This window comes from Pogoniulus pusillus, chromosome 29 (genome assembly GCF_015220805.1).
Source record: "Pogoniulus pusillus isolate bPogPus1 chromosome 29, bPogPus1.pri, whole genome shotgun sequence".
NCBI lineage: Eukaryota > Metazoa > Chordata > Aves > Piciformes > Lybiidae > Pogoniulus > Pogoniulus pusillus.
The window spans coordinates 15,958,603-15,979,318 of NC_087292.1; the positions used below are offsets into that span (position 1 = coordinate 15,958,603).

General features: G+C 53.9%; 1 long non-coding RNA gene across 1 annotated transcript in view; it reads right to left on the reverse strand.

The window, feature by feature from the left end:
* Nucleotides 1-1,389: 1,389 nt before the first annotated feature.
* LOC135188540 (uncharacterized) overlaps nucleotides 1,390-20,716 on the reverse strand; it is a 28,461-nt gene continuing 9,134 nt past the window's right edge. Inside the window, exons 2-3 of the long non-coding RNA XR_010307737.1 lie at nucleotides 2,084-2,216; nucleotides 1,390-1,832 (exon numbers count right to left, since the gene is read on the reverse strand). This is a non-coding gene — a long non-coding RNA (uncharacterized LOC135188540). The remainder of the gene's footprint in view (nucleotides 1,833-2,083; nucleotides 2,217-20,716) is intronic.

The window sequence follows — 20,716 nt, forward strand, 5'->3', positions numbered from 1 at the left end:
GTCAATCCAGGTGAGGAGGCAGAAAAACAACTCTGCTGGAGTTTTCAACACCTCTGTTCTTGAGATCAAAGTCCCCCCAAATGCTAAAGCTCAGCTGAAATCTTAGCCTTGCCTGAGGTCACTGCAAGCTGCAGCATCCTCTTGTGCTAGCAATGGGGGGGGGGTGGGGGCATGGAAGTCTGGAGGAGAGCTGAGGGTAGGGAAAAGCAGAGAAAAAGGATTTTTAACTCTTGCTCCAGGGGCAAGTTCTACTTTTGGAGGTTGTGTTTTGTGCTGCCCTGCAGGCTCTGATCTCTCACATGGGATGGGTGAAGCTTTTACAGCAGAATCACAGAGTCATCGAATGCTCTGGGTCAGAAGGGACCTCCAAAGGTCATCTAGTCCGACCCCTTCTGCATTAAGCAGGGGCATCCTTACCTAGCTCAGGTTGCCCAGAGCAACCAAGCTTCTACCAACCATAAAGGAGGTAGAGAAGCAGTTTGGTGCCGCAGCCCCAAGTGTGGCTGTTCTGTTTTGCCCAAGGCTGCTTTTTATCATCTCCTCCTCGAGAATCTCCGAGTAGAGGAGCAAACCAGAAATGCTTTAACAAACCTCCCCCCTTGCCCTCCGGTTCTTCCTTTAAGCCTTCAAGCAGAGCAGCTCCCACCCACCCCATTAAAATGTAAATCAGGCTGCTTGGCACCTCCGGAGCTCTTTGCCGGGTTTGCAAATCCCATTGGAGCCAGCAGATGATGCTGGAGCCGAAAACAAGGAGCTCATCCCACCTTCCATTAGGCTTTTATCTCCCTTCCATAAAACTCCCAAGTGAAGGGAGGGAGGGGGTGGGGGGAAAAGTGTGAGCTGGGAGGGGGCTTTGGGAAGTGTAGGACAGAACTGCTGACGTGCAGCATATGGCTCTGTTCTCACTGTCTGCTCAGCTCTGCAATCCCACTTCGGCTTCCTCACACCTAGGATGGAGCAAGGACACCTGGAAGGAGACAGGGACATTTCTCTAGTGGAAGGTTAGAGAGGGCTCAGCTTTCCTTGAGCTGACCTTCTCGCTTGCAAAGCCCCAAAGCTGCACTTTCCCTGCCCTCACTTTGACATCCCTGGCATGTGGCAGGCCCCACCTGTCCCCCTGCAGGGGCTGCAGGTGCTGCAGTGTGGGAAGCAGCTGTGTGGGGAGAGGAGAGTCACACTCAGCACCTTGCTAGCTCTGTGTGTGTGTCTGAATGACCCTGTCCAAAGCGAGAGGAGATGGTTTCTGCTTGTCCAAGGCATCCATCCTGGGAGCCACTCTGCTCTGCAAGTCTCCTTTGCAAACCATCTTGATGTCCAAAGCAGGAGGAGATGGTTTCTGCTTGTCCAAGGCATCTATCAAGGGAGCCACTCTGCTCTGCAAGTCTCCTTTGCAAACCATCTTGATGTCCAAAGCAGGAGGAGATGGCTTTTGCTTGCCCAAAGCATCTATCCAGGGAGCCACTCTGCTCTGCAAATCTCCCTTGCAAACCATCTTGATGTCCAAAGCAGGAGGAGATGGCTTCTGCTTGCCCAAGGCATCCATCCTGGGAGCCACACTGCTCTGCAAGTCTCCCTTGCAAACCATCTTGATGTCCAAAGCAGGAGGAGATGGCTTCTGCTTGCCCAAGGCATCCATCCTGGGAGCCACACTGCTCTGCAAGTCTCCCTTGCAAACCATCCTGATGGTCTTCCCTTGAAGCTTGAACATCAGAAGGTTGAGGAATGCTGCAGATGTAGCTCTCTGGGTTGTGTTTTTCTTTCAGTGCCTGACTTAATTCTGCATCTAAACGTTTCAGCTGAGCTCTCTGCCTGGGAGTGATGATATTTATTAGCTAAAGAGGAGGAGGAGGAGGAATGGAGATGTCATCACTGCACATCAGCAGAGTCCCTTGCTGTTGCCAGCATTCCTTGAGACATAAATGCTTTGCCAGCCCTCCCCAGCACCCTCCCACTGTGGGGGATCACAAGCCCCTGCTCACCTCCCACCTCCAACCAGCCACAGCACACAGCTGCTCAGATCCTGCCCCATCCAGATGTCCACCTCCACCTCACCCTAACCATTCCCACATCCCCTGATACCCACCAGCTGCTCCCAAGGGCAGGCACAGCCTGGTTGATGTGGTGGCATCCATGTCCTGCAACCAGTCCCTCCTGAAACCGGGGCAGAACCCATCCCAGTGCCCCACTTGGCATTCTCCTCCTGGCACTGGCATTCCCTACGAGGTGCAAAACATCATCCCATGGCTTTTGCCTTCTATGCTTTGGGCTGCTGGTGCAGCCCCAGGAGGGATAGCTCCTTGCATTCCCTGGATCCTTCCTTGCCTTCTCCCTTCAGCTCGGGCGTGTGAGATGTGCTAATTCTGTTCAGACTAAATCTGAACGTCAGGAGCAGCAAGATCCAAGTCTGGAGAAGAGGCACTTGATAGGCAGGCTCTGCCCCAGGGGATGGGGGATGCAAAAGAGCTTCCTGACAGGCAGTGATGTTTCCAAGTGTTGCCAAACCCCAGCAGCAGCAGGAGAAACATTAAACTTTTGGTGTTTCAGGGGAAGAATTTGACACCTTCAGCCCTGTCCCACAAACCATGGGGACAAAGACTGGTAGGAGAGGTATGGAAGTGGGCAGCAGAAACTGGCCAGTTGGCTCCACAAGATCCCAGCCCTTTGTGTTGTCTTTCCTGTAAATTGGAAACATTGGCTGGGATCTGGAGGCTGCAAGACATGGGCAGCCCATTCCAGTGCCACCTTCTCTGCCAACAGCTTCCTCCTAACATCCAGCCTGAACCTCCCCTGGCACAGCTTGAGGCTGTGTCCCCTTCTTCTGGTGCTGGCTGCCTGGCAGCAGAGCCCAACCCCACCTGGCTACAGCCTCCCTGCAGGCAGCTGCAGGCAGCAATGAGCTCTGCCCTGAGCCTCCTCTGCTGCAGGCTGCACCCCCCCAGCTCCCTCAGCCTCTCCTCACAGGGCTCTGCTCCAGGCCCCTCCCCAGCCTTGCTGCCCTGCTCCAAACACCTTCCAGCACCTCAACATCTCTCTGCAATGGAGGAGCCCAGAACTGGACACAGCACTGCAGGGGTGGCCTGAGCAGTGCTGAGCACAGGGGCAGAAGAACCTCCCTTGTCCTGCTGCCCACACTGCTCCTGAGCCAGCCCAGGATGCCATTGGCTCTGCTGCCCACCTGGGCACACTGCTGCTTCATCTTCAGCTCCTCTCTCCCAGCACCCCCAGCTCCCTCTCTGCCTGGCTGCTCTCAGCCACTCTGGCCCCAGCCTGTAGTGCTGCTTGGGGTTGTTGTGGCCAAAGTGCAGAACCCTGCACTTGGCCTTGTTCAACCTCATCCCCTTGGCCTCTGCCCACCCATCCAGCCTGGCCAGGTCCCTCTGAAGGGCTCTCCTCCCCTCCAATAGCTCCACACCTGCTCCTAGCTTGGAGATGTTTCAATCCCCTCACCCTCATTGCTTCCCCTGCATAAATCCCATCCATTACCTGCCAAAGGAGCTCACCACTGTCCTCAGATGCCCTCCACATAAACCAGCAACTTCTGGGAGCTGAAAGGTCTGTTGGACACTTTTATTTCCAGCCTAAAACTTCTCCTTGCTGTGTTATTTTTGTCAAGATCTTTTTTTTTCCTGTGTTCCCTTTTATTCTCCTTCCCCTGGGGTTTGTTGATGTGCACTCATCTCCCTGAAAGCTTCACCTGGACCCAACCAGAACAAGAGCTTCATCTTCAAAGCAAACTTTCTGCCCTCCACACTCCCTGAACAGCTCAGTCCTAGAGCAACTCCACCCAAATTTCCCTGCAGTTGCAGCCAACCTTGCCTGGCATCTTTCCCAGTCAGGAGTGGTGCCACTCACAGTGTCTGGAAAGCCCCAACTGAACCAAGAGCCAAAGCCTGGGTAAGAGGCATGGTGACCCAGGTGGAGGAGAGACAAAAGCATGAGGAACCATTCCAATCCTCTCCAGCATCCTCCCGTGGCACTGCTTGGCTCAGCTGTGCAAAATGTCACCTCTGGCAAGCAGCTGGCAGGGCTGGAGCCTCGTTTCTAGGAATGGCAAGGGGAGGTGGGGAAGGGGAGAGAGGGAGGGAGAGGGGGGAGGGAGGAAGGGAGAGGGGGAGGGAGGGGACGGGGGGGACAGGGGAGAAAGAGGGGAAAGTGGGAAAGGGGGAAGAGGGAGGAAAGAAAATGGGGAAGGGGAAAAGAAAATGGGGAAGGGGAAAAGAAAATGGGGAAGGGGAAAAGAAAATGGGGAAGGGGAAAAGAAAATGGGGAAGGGGAAAAGAAAATGGGGAAGGGGAAAAGAAAATGGGGAAGGGGAAAAGAAAATGGGGAAGGGGAAAAGAAAATGGGGAAGGGGAAAAGAAAATGGGGAAGGGGAAAAGAAAATGGGGAAGGGGAAAAGAAAATGGGGAAGGGGAAAAGAAAATGGGGAAGGGGAAAAGAAAATGGGGAAGGGGAAAAGAAAATGGGGAAGGGGAAAAGAAAATGGGGAAAGGGGGAAAGAAAATGGGGAAGGGGGAAAGAAAATGGGGAAGGGGGAAAGAAAATGGGGAAGGGGGAAAGAAAATGGGGAAGGGGGAAAGAAAATGGGGAAGGGGGGAAAGAAAATGGGGAAGGGGGGAAAGAAAATGGGGAAGGGGGGAAAGGAGAGGGAGAAAATGGGGAAGGGGAGCAAAGTCCTTGCTTTGAGCCTCAGCAGCACCAGGTGCAGGCTCTCTCCTCAAGGAGAGTGTTGATAAACCATTTCCTAATTAGCTGGAGGTTGTTGGGGTTTGTTTTGCTCTTTGCTTCTGAACAACAATCCCCAGCAAAAGCTAAGGAGGGAATGCTGTGAGGCACGTGGAGCCCTCCAAAGCTGGAGGAGAGCTCTGTGCTTCCAGCCCTTGAGGAGCTGAGCTGGCAGCTGCCTGCTCTGGGAGCAGGTCTGTGCCTGTGTGATGCAGCCATGGGCCCCAGAGAGCCAGTGCTGAACTGGGAAGTGCTGGGACTGGTTATGGTGGCTGCAGGAGCCATAAAGTCATGCTGCTGGAAACAGGAGTCCTGCCAGCAGGGCCATAAACACAGCCAGCAGGATGCTCAGCTTCTCCCCTCTGCACTCATCCATCCCAGAATCAGAGAATCCCAGACTGGTTTGGGTTGGACCTTTCAAGCTCATCCAGTCCAAGCCCAGGCAGTCCCCAGGGACAGCTGCAACCAGAGCAGCTTGCTCAGAGCCCCAACCAACCTGGGCTGCAGTGGTGCCAGGGACAGGGCAGCTCCCACCTCTCTGGGCAGCCTGGGTCAGGCTCTCCACACCCTGAACGTTTCTCCCTTCTCTCCAGCCTCTTGTAGCTCCTGCTTAACTCCTGCTTTTGTCTTTTCTGTGTGAAGTGAATCTGGCTCAGTTCTGAATCACAGCCTCAGGTTCCTCTCCAAACTCTTCCAGCAAGGCCACTTTATGTGTCTCCAGGCTGCTCACAGCCTCACAGGATGTCAGGGCTTGAAAAGGACCCAAAGAGCTCATCCAGTCCAGCCCCTCTGCCACAGCAGGACCACACAATCTAGCTCAGGGCACACAGGAACACATCCAGACAGGTCTTGGAAGACTCTAGAGAAGGAGACTCCACAACCTCTCTGGGCAGCCTGTGCCAGGGCTCTGGGACCCTTCCAGGCAAGAAGTTCCCCCTTGTGCTGAGCTGCAACCTCCTGTGCTGCAGCTTCCATCCATTGCTGCTTGTCCTGCCCCAGGCAGCAGTGAGCAGAGCCTGTCCCCCCCTCCTGACCCCCAGCCCTCAGATACTGAGAAACATTGATTCAATCCCCTCTCAGTCTTCTCTTCTGCAGACTGAGCAGCCCCAGGTCCCTCAGCCTCTCCTCTCCAGGCAGTTCCAGTCCCCTCATCATCCTCACAGCCCTGCCTTGGTCTCTCTCCAGCAGATCCCTGTCCCTCTGCAACTGAGGACCCCAAAACTGAAGGCAGTACTCAAGATGAGGTCTCCCCAGGGCAGAGTAGAGGCAGAGGAGAACCTCCCTCAACCTGCTGGCCACACTCTGCTTAATTCACCTCAGGATCCCAGTTGCCCTCTTGGCCACCAGGACACATTGCTGGGCCACACTCTTCTTAATGCACCTCAGGATCCCAGTTGCCCTCTTGGCCACCAGGGCACATTGCTGGGCCAACCTCCCTTGAACTGTTGTGCCCCACTCTTAATGCACCTCAGAATCCCATTGGCCCTCCTGGCCACCAGGGCACATTGCTGTGCCACACTCTTAATGCACCTCAGGATCCCAGTTGCCCTCTTGGCACCAGGGCACATTGCTGTGCCACACTCTTAATGCACCTCAGGATCCCAGTTGCCCTCTTGGCCACCAGGGCACATTGCTGTGCCACACTCTTAATGCACCTCAGGATCCCAGTTGCCCTCTTGGCCACCAGGGCACATTGCTGGGCCAACATCCCTTGATCTGCTGTGCCCCACTCTTAATGCACCTCAGGATCCCATTGGCCCTCTTGGCCACCAGGGCACATTGCTGTGCCACACTCTTTATGCACCTCAGGATCCCAGTTGCCCTCTTGGCCACCAGGGCACATTGCTGTGCCAACCTCCCTTGAACTGTTGTGCCACACTCTTAATGCACCTCAGGATCCCAGTTGCCCTCTTGGCCACCAGGGCACATTGCTGGGCCACACTCTTAATGCACCTCAGGATCCCATTGGCCCTCCTGGCCACCAGGGCACATTGCTGTGCCAACCTCCCTTGAACTGTTGTGCCACATTCTTAATGCACCTCAGGATCCCATTGGCCCTCCTGGCCACCAGGGCACATTGCTGTGCCAACCTCCCTTGAACTGTTGTGCCACACTCTTAGTGCATCTCAGAATCCCATTGGCCCTCCTGGCCACCAGGGCACATTGCTGTGCCAACCTCCCTTGAACTGTTGTGCCACACTCTTAATGCACCTCAGGATCCCAGTTGCCCTCTTGGCCACCAGGGCACATTGCTGTGCCACACTCTTCTTAATGCACCTCAGGATCCCATTGGCCCTCCTGGCCACCAGGGCACATTGCTGTGCCAACCTCCCTTGAACTGTTGTGCCCCACTCTTAATGCACCTCAGGATCCCAGTTGCCCTCTTGGCCACCAGGGCACATTGCTGGGCCAACATCCCTTGATCTGCTGTGCCCCACTCTTAATGCACCTCAGGATCCCATTGGCCCTCCTGGCCACCAGGGCACATTGCTGGGCCAACATCCCTTGATCTGCTGTGCCCCACTCTTAATGCACCTCAGGATCCCAGTTGCCCTCCTGGCCACCAGGGCACATTGCTGGGCCACACTCTTCTTAATGCACCTCAGGATCCCAGTTGCCCTCTTGGCCACCAGGGCACATTGCTGGGCCAACATCCCTTGAACTGTTGTGCCACACTCTTAATGCACCTCAGGATCCCAGTTGCCCTCTTGGCCACCAGGAAACATTGCTGGGCCAACCTCCCTCAACCTGCTGGCCACACTCTTAATGCACCCACAGATGATGCTCTTGGGCTGATATTTAGCTGGGGAGGGGGTTGCAGGATTTCACCCTTTAGATGCAAAGCTGCAGCTGGATAAAACACAGCTCCTCACTGTCCCTTTGCTCCCGTGGCTGAGGCCAGCTGCTGTCCCTTGCTCTGACCCACTTGCAGAGCACAGCTGTACTCTCCTTGCCTACCTTCTTTTTGCCTCCTCATGCAGCCTGTGCTCCTTGAGACAAAACAGCAGCAGATCAATTTGGCTTCATTATGCTCCCTGCACACTTTTAGAGCTTCCTTACCAAAAATCCCCTGCCCTGCTCCCACCCTGTTTATCCACCAAGGTTTGCAGGAAGATGAAGCATCATTAGATCCTTGACAGGAAATTGTTGCTGTTCTTTTTTGCCTACAATTTACCTTCCCTGCTTGGAGAAAAGCCTCAAATCAAAGGCAGATGGAGAAAAGCCTCAAATCAAGGGCAGATGAGCTGCCCTGGAGCTTATTAGCTGTGTGTATGAGGCTGTGCCCTTGGCACAGATCACACCAAGAGCTTCCAAAAGTCTCCTGATGGCTGAGGAAAGAAACCCCCAAGCCCTGATGCAGGACAATCACAGAACGGTTTGGGTTGGAAGAGACCTTAAAAATCATCCAGTTCCATCCTCCTGCCACCTCCCACCAGCCCAGGTTGCTCCAAAGCCTCATTCCACCTGGCTTTGAACATCTCCAGGGAGGGGGCATCCAAAACCTCCCTGGACAGCCTGTGCCAGTGTCTCTCCACCCTCACTGCAAAGAATTCCTTCCTCATCTCGTCTCAATCTGCCTTCTTCCAGCTCAAAGCCATTGCCTCTCATCCTGTCATCAAGGGCAAGGTGTCAAATCCTGCTCCTCCTCCTTCTCCTCCTCCTCCTCCTCCCCAGCTGTTCACCATCCCTCCCCTGCCCACCAGCTTGGCCTGCAGGCAACAAAGTCAAAATGATCCCAAAATACTCTAAGCAAAAGGCACACAAATGGTTTGCAGAGTTGGCAGGACCAAGGCAGGGATTGTCCTCCCGTACTCAGCACTGGTGGGGGACCTTAAAGCTCAGCTACTTCCAACCCCCTGCCATGAGCAGGGACACCTCTCATTGGAACAGATTGCTCAAGGTCTCATCCAACCTGGTCTTGAACACCTCCTTCAGGGAGGTTGTGGAGCACAGAAGCACCCAATGTGATCTTTGATCACATTGGGTGCTTCTGTGCTCCACAACCTCCCTGGGCAACCTGTGCCAGTGTCTCACCACCCTCACTGCAAACAACTTCTTCCTAACATCCAGTTTCCATCTCCCCTCTGCCACTTCAAACCCATTCCTCCTCCTCCTGTCATTCCAAGCCCTTGTCAATAGTCCCTCCCCAGCCTTCCTGTAGCCCCCTTCAGATCCTGGAAGGGCACTCCAAGGTCTCCTCCAAGCCTTCTCTTCTCCAGGCTGCACAGCCCCAACTCTCTCAGCCTGTGCTCATAGCAGAGCTGCTGCAGCCCTCTCAGCATCTCTGTGGCCTCCTCTGCACTGGCTCCAACAGTTCCATATCCTTCTTGTGCTGGGGGCTCCAGAACTGTACACAGGACTCCAGGTGGGGTCTCAGAAGAGCAGAATGAAGCCCAAAACAATCCAGAGCAGGCCTCTGGTGCTCAGCCAAAAAGGGTTGGCAAAACAAGCTCAGCCTTCTGTTGCTGTGCTTGTGTGCCAAAAGCAGCTCTTCAACGTAGAACCATGGAGCAGCAGGTGACTGAGATGCTTCCTGAAGCCAAACCCAGTCCAGCTGGAGGGGTTTGCTCTGAGGGCTGAGCATCTCCAGGGTGACAGGAGCCTGACCACCCACATAACCCATTGCTCCCAGTGGAAATGACTCAAGGAGCAAGACCTAAGTGACAGGTTTTATAGCCAATGGATGCAAACGAGCTGCATTACTCATCCTGGGAGCATGTGGGATTGGGGGATCATGTCCTGAGGGCAGCAGTCACCTAGCAACTCCAAGCTGCTCTGCCTGTGCTCTCCTGGTGCATCCTTCACAGCAGTGCTGTGTCCTTTCAAGTGAATGTCAGAAATGGAGTAGAAACAAGAAGAAATTAGAGCTGTGGTCCTGGTTTGGGGTACAGAATAGAATCAGCCAGGTTGGAAGAGAGCTCCAAGCTCAGCCAGCCCAACCTAGCACCCAGCCCTGCCCAACCAGCCAGACCATGGCACTAAGTGCCCCAGCCAGGCTTGGCTTCAACACCTCCAGCCACGGCCACTCCACCACCTCCCTGGGCAGCCCATTCCAATGCCAATCACTCTCTCTGACAACAACTTCCTAACAACATCCAGCCTAGACCTGCCCTGGCACAACTCGAGGCTGTGTCCCCTTCTTCTGTTGCTGAGTGCCTGGCAGCAGAGCCCAACCCCACCTGGCTACAGCCTCCCTGCAGGCAGCTGCAGGCAGCAATGAGCTCTGCCCTCAGCCTCCTCTGCTGCAGGCTGCACCCCCCCAGCTCCCTCAGCCTCTCCTCACAGGGCTGTGCTCCAGGCCCCTCCCCAGCCTTGCTGCCCTTCTCCAAACACCTTCCAGCACCTCAACATCTCTCTTGAACTGAGGAGCCCAGACCTGGACACAGCACTCCAGGTGTGTCCTGAGCAGTGCTGAGCACAGGGGCACAAGAACCTCCCTTGTCCTGCTGCCCACACTGCTCCTGAGCCAGCCCAGGATGCCATTGGCTCTGCTGCCCACCTGGGCACTGCTGCCTACTCTGCAGCTCCTCTCTGCCAGCACCCCCAGCTCCCTCTCTGCCTGGCTGCTCTCAGCCACTCTGTCCCCAGCCTGTAGTGCTGCTTGGGGTTGTTGTGGCCAAAGTGTAGAACCCTGCACTTGGCCTTGTTCAATCTCATCCTCATTGGCCTCTGCCCACCCATGCAGCCTGGCTGATTCTATGATTCTAATTCCCTTTCACTTCCACCCTCATTTTGTCATAGATCTGTGAGCCCTGGGGATTCTTTGACCCAACTGTTCCTATCCCAAGAGCAGTTTCTCACTTTGGAAAGATCCTAAAATGCCACCTTGGCAAAGCAGACCTTAACACATCCAGCAGCAGATGGCTTAGTGTGCAGCTTCAAGCCAAATGGGCAAGAGGGCAGAGGGAAGTGGCCACTGTGGACCACTCAAAATGTGATTCAGCTCAGCTGTGGCCAAAAAAAGGGGCTACAGATCCTGTAACACCACATCTTCATCCCACCAGCACCTCAGTAACACCACATCTTCATCCCACCAACCCCTCAGTAACACCACATCTTCATCCCACCAGCACCTCAGTGCCAAACACCCACTGGCATCACTCAGCAGAGGCTTTGTTTTATAGGGTTGTGGAAGGGGTTGGGTTGGAAAGGACTTTAAAGATCATCCAATTCCAGCCCCTGCAAAGGGCAGGGACATCTCCCACCAGCCCAGCTTGCTCAAAGTCTCATCCAACCTGACCTTGAACCAGGCAGAAAGCATTCACAACCTCCCTGGGCAACCTGTGGCAGTGTCTCCCCACCCTCACTGTCAATAATTTCTTCCTCATCTCCAGGCTCTCATCTTCCTAACCTTATCCAGGATCACCAAGCTGAGGTTCCCTGGGACACCACAACAACCTCTTTTACAACACAAGCCAACACCTCCCCAGCTTTTCTGCCCCTGATTAAAAACTCAACATCTGCAGACCTCAATCTTCTCTGCCAGCTCTTCTGAAGCTCTCCCACTCAAGCTGGAAGGACACTGATTTCTAAGTGGACCCCCTGACAACACAGCTATCTTTTATGACCTTGCTGATTAGAGAAGAGGGAAAAGGGAACAAAAAAAAAAGCTTTGATCTGCCATCAGGAAGGCAAAGCACAGCAGTTTGCCTTCCCCAATGCCACAAAGAAATCCTGGGCAGATGGGTGTGCTGTAGATAGGTGGAGAAAGCTCAAGGTCCTGCCTCTGCCAACACACATCCAGTAACTGAGCAGAGAACCAGCATGCTGGGGCATCAGCTTCGTGCTGGGAGCTTGCAGTGATGGTGCACAAGGGAGGTTCTTCTGCTCCTGTGCTCAGCACTGCTCAGGACACACCTGGAGTGCTGTGTCCAGTTCTGGGCTCCTCCATTGCAGAGAGCTGTTGAGGTGCTGGAAGGTGTTTGGAGAAGGGCAGCAAGGCTGGGGAGGGGCCTGGAGCACAGCCCTGTGAGGAGAGGCTGAGGGAGCTGGGGGTGTGCAGCCTGCAGCAGAGGAGGCTCAGGGCAGAGCTCATTGCTGCCTGCAGCTGCCTGCAGGGAGGCTGTAGCCAGGTGGGGCTGGGCTCTGCTGCCAGGCAGCCAGCAACAGAACAAGGGGACACAGCCTCAAGCTGTGCCAGGGCAGGTTCAGGCTGGATGTTGTTAGGAAGTTGTTGTCAGAGAGAGTGATTGGCATTGGAATGGGCTGCCCAGGGAGGTGGTGGAGTGGCTGTGGCTGAAGGTGTTGCAGCCAAGCCTGGCTGGGGCACTTAGTGCCATGGTCTGGTTGGTTGGGCAGGGCTGGGTGCTAGGTTGTGCTGGCTGAGCTTGGAGCTCTCTTCCAACCTGGCTGATTCTATGATTCTATTTCATCTTTTCTGCCCACATTTTACCTTTTCTGCCCATCTTTTAGCTTTTCTGCCCACATTTTAGCTTCCAGGCAATTCCAAGCAGACTTTTCCCCCTTTGGAAGCTGCTGTAGTCCAAAAAACAATGATGAGCCTGATGAAAATGCCCTTTGTCAGCCCATGCTGGATGCAATCAGGCTCTGATGGCTGGTTCCTAGGCAACCACAAAATTCCTGTCCAGCAACTAGATCCAGAAGAGGCTTGAGGTTTGTTTTGGTCCAAACACCTTTTGTGTTAGCAAATCGTTAGCTATCATGATGAAAAACCTTGATGGTGTTTTAATTACTGGCTGCAAAGGAGATCCAGCAGAAGTCATCCCCCAGTGCCTCCTGCAGTGACTGTGCTTTTGTTTCTGCAGATGGAAGAGCAGAGCCTAACCTGCTCCATGCTGCAGCATCTCCTTGAGCAAAGGACTCCTCTCTCACCTCCCTGCCTGAGGGAGCAGATTCCTGTCTCTCTTCATTGGGCAGCCCAAACTGAAGGCTGTACTGAAGATGAGATCTCATCAGGGCAAAGTAGAGGCAGAGGAGAACTTCTCTCGACCTGCTGGCCACACTCTTCTTAATGCACCCCAGGATCCCATTGGCCCTCTTGGCCACCAGGGCACATTGCTGTGCCATGGACAACTTCTTATCCACCAGGTCCCTCTCCACCTTCAAAAGTCTCTTCCAATCTGATGCATTCTGTGAATCTATGACTTAAAGATTTTTCTGCACCACCTCGAGCACTTCTCTCCTGCTCAAGCCTCACCCCCCTAGAGCCTCATGTCTGGGAGGTAAAACCCAGCCAGCAGTGCCATGCATCCACCACAAGGTTATTTATCTAAGCAGAGAGCAAGAGCAACACAGCAGAGATTTCATTTCCTTCCAGCACTGAAGTTCTCCACTGAGAAAAGGAGAGATTAAATAACAGGAAGGGAAAGAGGGGTTGGAGGGAAGGGAGAAAGGGAAGGGAGAAAGGGAAGGGAGAAAGGGAAGGGAGAAAGGGAAGGGAGAAAGGGAAGGGAGAAAGGGAAGGGAGAAAGGGAAGGGAGAAAGGGAAGGGAGAAAGGGAAGGGAGAAAGGGAAGGGAGAAAGGGAAGGGAGAAAGGGAAGGGAGAAAGGGAAGGATGCAAAGCAAAAGCAAAGCAAAAGCAAAGCAATTTTCCAAGCCCTTTTCTTACACCAGAGAGTAGGAAACCCTTACAGAATCCTTCACATCTATAGCTCCCTTCAGCCACTTAAGGAGCAGAGGCAGAGGGGTGACCTCACTCTCTACAAGTCCCTGAAGAAAGGTTGGAGCCAGGTGGAAGTTGTGTCTTTTTCCCCAGTATCAAGTGCCAGGAGAAGAGGAAAGGGCCTGAAATGGTGTCAGGGAAGGTTAAAGTTGGAAGTTAGAATAAAATTCTTTGCTGCAGGAGTGGCCAGGGATTGGCACAGGCTGCCCAGGGAGGTGGTGGAGTCCTCATCCCTGGAGCTGTGCAAGAAACCTGTGGCCATGGCACTTTGGGACAAGATTTAATGGCCATGGTGATGCTGGATTGATGCTCGGACTGGTGGTGTTGGATTGATCCTTGGACTGGTGGTGTTGGATTGATCCTTGGACTGGTGGTGTTGCAGTGATGCTTGCATTGGTGGTGCTGGATTGATGCTCAGACTGGTGGTGCTGGATTGATGCTTGGACTGGTGGTGCTGGATTGATGCTCAGACTGGTGGTGCTGGACTGATGCTGGGACTGGTGGTGCTGGATTGATGCTCGGACTGGTGGTGCTGGATTGATCCTTGGACTGGTGGTGTTGCAGTGATGCTTGCATTGGTGGTGCTGGATTGATGCTGGGACTGGTGGTGCTGGATTGATGCTGGGACTGGTGGTGCTGGACTGATGTTCGGACTGGTGGTGCTGGACTGATGCTGGGACTGGTGGTGCTGGATTGATGCTCGGACTGGTGGTGCTGGATTGATGCTCGGACTGGTGGTGCTGGACTGATGCTGGGACTGGTGGTGCTGGACTGATGCTGGGACTGGTGGTGCTGGATTGATGCTGGGACTGGTGGTGCTGGATTGATGCTCGGACTGGTGGTGCTGGATTGATGCTCGGACTGGTGGTGCTGGACTGATGCTGGGACTGGTGGTGCTGGATTGATGCTCGGACTGGTGGTGCTGGATTGATGCTGGGACTGGTGGTGCTGGACTGATGCTGGGACTGGTGGTGCTGGATTGATGCTGGGACTGGTGGTGCTGGATTGATGCTGGGACTGGTGGTGCTGGACTGATGCTGGGACTGGTGGTGCTGCATTGATGCTCGGACTGGTGGTGCTGCATTGATGCTCGGACTGGTGGTGCTGGACTGATGCTGGGACTGGTGGTGCTGGACTGATGCTGGGACTGGTGGTGCTGGATTGATGCTGGGACTGGTGGTGCTGGACTGATGCTGGGACTGGTGGTGCTGGACTGATGCTGGGACTGGTGGTGCTGGATTGATGCTGGGACTGGTGGTGCTGGATTGATGCTGGGACTGGTGGTGCTGGATTGATGCTGGGACTGGTGGTGCTGGATTGATGCTGGGACTGGTGGTGCTGGATTGATGCTCGGACTGGTGGTGCTGGATTGATGCTCGGACTGGTGGTGCTGGATTGATGCTGGGACTGGTGGTGCTGGATTGATGCTTGGACTGGTGGTGCTGGAAACATTTCTCCCTTCTCTCCATTCTGAATCTCCTCTTATCTGAAACCCTCCCCCCTTGTCCTGTCACAACAGGCCCTGGTGAAGTCTGTTCTCATCTTTCTTACAGACCCACTGAGAGGCCACCAGAAGGTCTCCTTGGATCCTTCTCTTCTCCAGGATGAATGACTCTTAACTCTCTCAGTCTGTCCTTACAGAATCATAGAATCAGGCAGGGTTGGAAGGGACCACAAGGAGCAGCCAGTTCCAACCCCCCTGCCATGCCCAGGGACACCCTACCCTAGAGCAGGCTGCACACAGTCTCAGCCAGCCTGGCCTCAAACACCTCCAGCCATGGGGCCTCAACCACCTCAACCCATTCCAGGCTCTCACCACTCTCATGCTAAAGAACTTCCCAAAGCAGCACTTCAGGTGCAGCTCCCTGAGGTCTGAAGTTGGGCACTTAAAACCCAGCCAAGTGCAGAGTACCTGAGCTCTTCTAAAAGTGCTCTTTAACAACATCAGTTTAAAAGCAAACCTAATGGATGTCAGAGCATCACAAGACCCAGAGGTCCAGTCCCACCCCTCCTGCTGCCCAGAAGCAGCACATGCCTGGGGGAAGCTCACTCCTGACTGCAGGAGGTTTTATCTGACCATGGTAGGAGTTCAAGTGAGTTTTGCTTCGTGTTTAGCAATCTAAAGTTTTCCTTTGCCTCCTGTGCAGAGCAGCAAACATTTATTCATCCCTGGGCTTTGACCTGATTCCTAGCCATAAATATTCTGTCTCTGCCACAGAGCAAGGAGGAGGTGATCAAGCAGAAGCCCCAAGCAAGTGGCACAGATGTGAACCAACCTTTACTTGCTTTGCTTTTGTCAGACATAACGAGGTCCTACATTGCACTGCAGCCCCTTGGCTCCAGTTCAGACCCCAAGCCCTGGGTGATGAGGAACATTTTGGGTTTCAAGTGGGGCTGATGGCTTCTTGCACAGGAGGCAACTAGTGTTGGGTTGGCTTGAAAGCAAAGCCCTGAGGCACAGCCAAAATCTGGGGTTCTGCTTGCACTGTGGTGCCAAGATGTCCCTTGTCCTCCTCTGCATCTTGCTGGTGTATTCCTTCCACCAGCAGCTGCTTCTCAGCTTGGCTGCTTTGTCCAAGCTCCAATGGCCTTACTCAAGCTCATGCTTAAATCCCACCCATATCTGCCTTCCTACTGCTTAAGGGTGGATTTCAGCACATGGAATCAGTCAGGGTTGGAAGGGAGCACAAGGAGCAGCCAGTCCCAACCCCCCTGCCATGCCCAGGGACACTCTACCCTAGAGCAGGCTGCACACAGCCTCAGCCAGCCTGGCCTCAAACACCTCCAGGGATGAGGCTTCCACCACTTCCCTGGGCAACCCCTGCCAGGCTCTCACCACCCTCCTGCTGAACAACTTCTTCCCAACATCCACTCTGAATCTCCCCATTTCCAGCTTGGTTCCACTCCCCCCATTCCTATCCCTACCTGACAACTTAAAAAGTCCCTCCCCAGCTTTCTTGAGCTTCCTGAAGTGAATTTTAACCACCTCCCTTTGTCTTTTCTTTTCTCTCTAGAGGGAGCACAAGGAGCAGCCAGTTCCAACCTCCCCCCCCCCCCCGCCATGCCCAGGGACACCCTACCCTAGAGCAGGCTGCACACAGCCTCAGCCAGCCTGGCCTCAAACACCTCCAGCTATGGGGCCTCAACCCCCTCCCTGGGCAACCCATTCCAGCCTCTCACCACTCTCCTGCTCAACAACTTCCTCCTCACCTCCAGCCTCACTCTCCCCACCTCCAGCTTTGCTCCATTCCCCTCCCCTTCTGTCAATAAGGCAATGAGACTGCCCAGGTCCTTAGTGCCACTTGTGAAGCACAAGTAAGAAGGTTAGGACCTTTTTTAGCTCTGAACTAGATCTATCATACCACAGGAAATCATCCAAAGAACGAAACCAAGTTTGATTTATTCCCCCTCCCCCTTCCCCCCCACTGCCTGCAGCTCTCTATTGTGACATTTTCCACCCTTTGTAATTTGCAGCTCTCTCCATCCCAGCAGGGCTGGAAATGAGCTCTGCCACCTTGGCCATGCAGAAGCACTGTGCAGCTGGCAGCAACACCAACTGCCCAATTTGCTCCCAGAGTTACCTGCTCTGCCAAGAGGAACAGAAGGATTTGTGGCCATGCTGCCAGCTCACTGCTTGCTCTGTGTTTTCTGTCCTTGTCTTGTACTCTTCCAAACAAATAAGAGTTGGTTTCTAACCACAGAAAGGAAGCAGAGAGTTGGTTTGGTGGAGAAAGCTCTCTAAGATGATCCACTCCAGCCAGCAGCCTCTAATCCCTTACATCCTCCCTGGAGATCTGGAGCAGCTCTTGGACCTGACACAGCCAACAATCCTGGGCACAGTCCTATTCAATCTCTTTATTGATGAGCTGGACCAGAGGATTGAGTCCAGCATCAGTAACTTTGCAGATGACACCAAGCTAGGAGCAGCTGTGGAGCTGTTGGAGGGTAGCAGAGCCCTGCAGAGGGACCTGGCCAGGCTGCATGGGTAGGCAGAGGCCAAGGGGATGAGACTGAACAAGGCTAAGTGCAGGGTTCTGCACTTTGACCACAACAAGCCCAAGCAGCACTACAGGCTGGGGCCAGAGTGGCTGAGAGCAGCCAGGCAGAGAGGGATCTTTGATCACATTCTGTGATCCACAACCTCCATGAGCAACCTCTGCCAGTGTCTCTCCATCCTTACTGGAAAGAATTTCTTCCTAATCCAGTCTAGGATCTCCAGAGGCCCCTTCCAACCCCTGTCATGGTAAGATATCAAGGGGAAAGAAGTGGCAGGGAGGACTCAGATATCTCTGCTACAGAATGCTTCTATTTTGGGCTGCTTCCTGCACCCAAAGCCACCAGAGACCCCCTCCAAAGCCTGAAGCACTGCACCCAGAAGGCTGTCAGCAGCTCCCATGCAGTGAAGCCATTTCAGCTAATGAATCCCCTCTAGAATCTGAATTAGCATCTCCCAGTAACAACAAATCACTCTCTGATTTCTGATTGCTTATAGATAACCTACCAACGACCTCAGGAGCTTTGAGACCAGACTCAGCAGTGACACAGCCCAACTGAGCTCCTTGACTTCCCCTTCATCCCATGGGAATCACCAATCCCTGGACACAACCCAGCTGGGATGGAGCTTCAGCCATAGGAAGAAGTCTGTTCAGCCTCTTGGCACTGGCAAGAGAGAAAACAAGACCAGTTTCAATCCCCAGGAGGCCAGCAGAAGTATTCCTGGCACTACCCAGTGTTTGTGATTCATCTCAGCTTCCTCTTCCATACCTCTGACAGATCTTTCCAGGCTGAGGAGTTCATGAGCCATGGATCCAGTCCATCAGCAGGCAGCACAGAGCATCCAGCACCACCTCCACAGCTGGTTCTTCACAGTGATAAAAATGATGGCTCTTTTTTGGTCTAAACCTCTGGATTTCTCTGTCCTGCTGCCCTAATTGAGGTCCCTCACACTTCTCTCATTCCAAAGCCTGCTGTTGGAAGTCTTTGGAGGTAGAAAGTGAAGTTAGATGTTCTTCTATTCAGTGAGCAGTTTCCCCATGCAGAAGCAACTCATCTTTACACATGAGCTCCAGGAGGAAGCTCTTTGGTGTCAAGGTGCAGAGCCCTGCAGCAGGCTGCCCACAGAGGTTGTGCTCCACAACCTCCCTAGGAGGAGGTGTCCCATGAGCAGGGACACCTCCCATTGGAACAGGTTGCTCAAGGTCTCATCCAACCTGGCCTTGAACACCTCCTCCAGGGAGGTTGTGGAGCACAGAAGCACCCAATGTGATCTTTGATCACATTGGGTGCTTCTGTGCTCCACAACCTCCCTGGGCAACCTGTGCCAGTGTCTCACCATCCTCAACCTGTGCCAGTGTCTCACCATCCTCAACCTGTGCCAGTGTCTCACCATCCTCAACCTGTGCCAGTGTCTCACCACCCTCACTGCAAACAACTTCTTCCTAACATCCAGTTTCAATCTCCCCTCTGCCACTTCAAACTCATTCCTCCTCCTCCTCCTGTCATTACAAGCCCTTGTCAATAGTCCCTCCCCAGCCCTCTTGCAGCCCCCTTCAGATCCTGGAAGGGCACTCCAAGGTCTCCTTCTCTTCTCCAGGCTGCAGAGCCCAGCTGTCAAGAAAAGCATCTTTTAATGCTTTTATCTCCACATACAGGTACAAAATTATCTCACCAATGTGCATGAGGAGAGAGACTTGGGGGTGCTGGTGGAGGAGAAGCTCAGTCTGAGCTGTCAGTGAGCTCTGGCAGCACAGAGAGCAACCAGAGCCTGGGTTGCAGCAGGAGCAGGGTGGGCAGCAGGGCAGGGAAGGGATCCTGCCCCTCTGATCCACACTGCTGAGACCCCACCTGGAGTGCTGCATCCAGTGCTGGAGCCCCTGGGACAAGAGGGATGTGGAGGTGCTGGAAGGTGGCCAGAGAAGGGCCAGGAGGACGAGCAGAGGGCTGGAGCTGCTCTGCTGCGAGAAGAGACTGAGGGAGTTGGGGCTGTGCAGGCTGGAGAGGAGAAGGCTCTAAGGAGACCTTCTTGTGGCCTTGCAGGACCTGAAGGGAGCTATGAGAAAGCTGGGGAGGGACTTTTGAGGCTGTCAGGCAGGGATAGGACTGGGGGGGATGAAAGCAAGCTGGAAATGGGGAGACTCAGAGTGGATGTTAGGAAGATTTTCATCATGAGGATAGTGAGAGGCTGGAATAGACTGTCCAGGGAGGTGGTGGAAGCCTCATCCCTGGAGGTGTTTGAGGCCAGGCTGGCTGAGGCTGTGTGCAGCCTGCTCTAGTGTGAGGTGTCCCTGGGCATGGCAGGGGGCTTGGAACTGACTGCTCCTTGTGCTCCCTTCCAACCCTGCCTGATGCTATGATTCCATGATCCTATGAATGAGGCTCCACACTCTGCTGGGAACCCCCAGTGCAGGGCTGGGCTTCACTTGGCTCTTCCAAGGTGCCAGCAGCACCATCTCAGCTTTCCCATGTGTCACCAGTGAGGGTTTTAGAAGCGAACCAATCCCTGCCAGTGGATTTCTTCTGTTGTAGGAAAAGGCAGTAAACAGAATCAGAAAGCCTGGATCTGTAATTATGGAAACACTTGATTGTTAATCAAGGCTTAATTGGTTTGTACCTTTGTTAAGCCCTGACAGGGCTCAGGCAGGGATAATTCCTGTCATCAGCAGAGCAACCTTGGGGCAACATTATTGTAACATCTTCACATTTGCACTCTCCCCGTTGGAGAAAGGCATCAAATATGCAGAAGAGAAGCCAGGCTGGAAATGAAAGGCCTCCTTGGAATCACAAATGTTCTAATCAGAGCTAACTGCCTCCCTCCCACGGCAGAGCAGGACAACTTCAGAGCTGGCATTGCCACCACTCTTCACGCCAGGGCTTCTCCAGGCAGCCTCTCTGCATCTGCTCCCCAGATTATGGTATGGGATCATGAAGTCAGAGAGTGGTTTGGGTGGGATAGATTCTGTCTGTGCACAGAGAGGCATCAGATGCATGTTAGAGGCTGAGAGCTATGGTGCAAGCCTGTCTCTTGATCTTAAGTGGCCAAATATCTCCTTCCAGGGAGAGGTTTGGGTGGGATAGATTCTCTCTGTGCACAGAGAGGCATCAGATGCATGTTAGAGGCTGGGAGCTATGGTGCAAGCCTGTCTCTGGATCATCACTGCTCCAGCATCTCCTTCCAGGGCAGAGGTTTGGGTGGGATAGATTCTGTCTGTGCACAGTCACTAGATCCATGTTAGAGGCTGAGAGCTACGGTGCAAGCCTGTCTCTTGATCTTAAGTGGCCAATACCTCCTTTTGGAGCAGAGGTTTGGGTGGGATAGATTCTGTCTGTGCACAGAGAGGCATCAGATGCATGTTAGAGGCTGGGAGCTA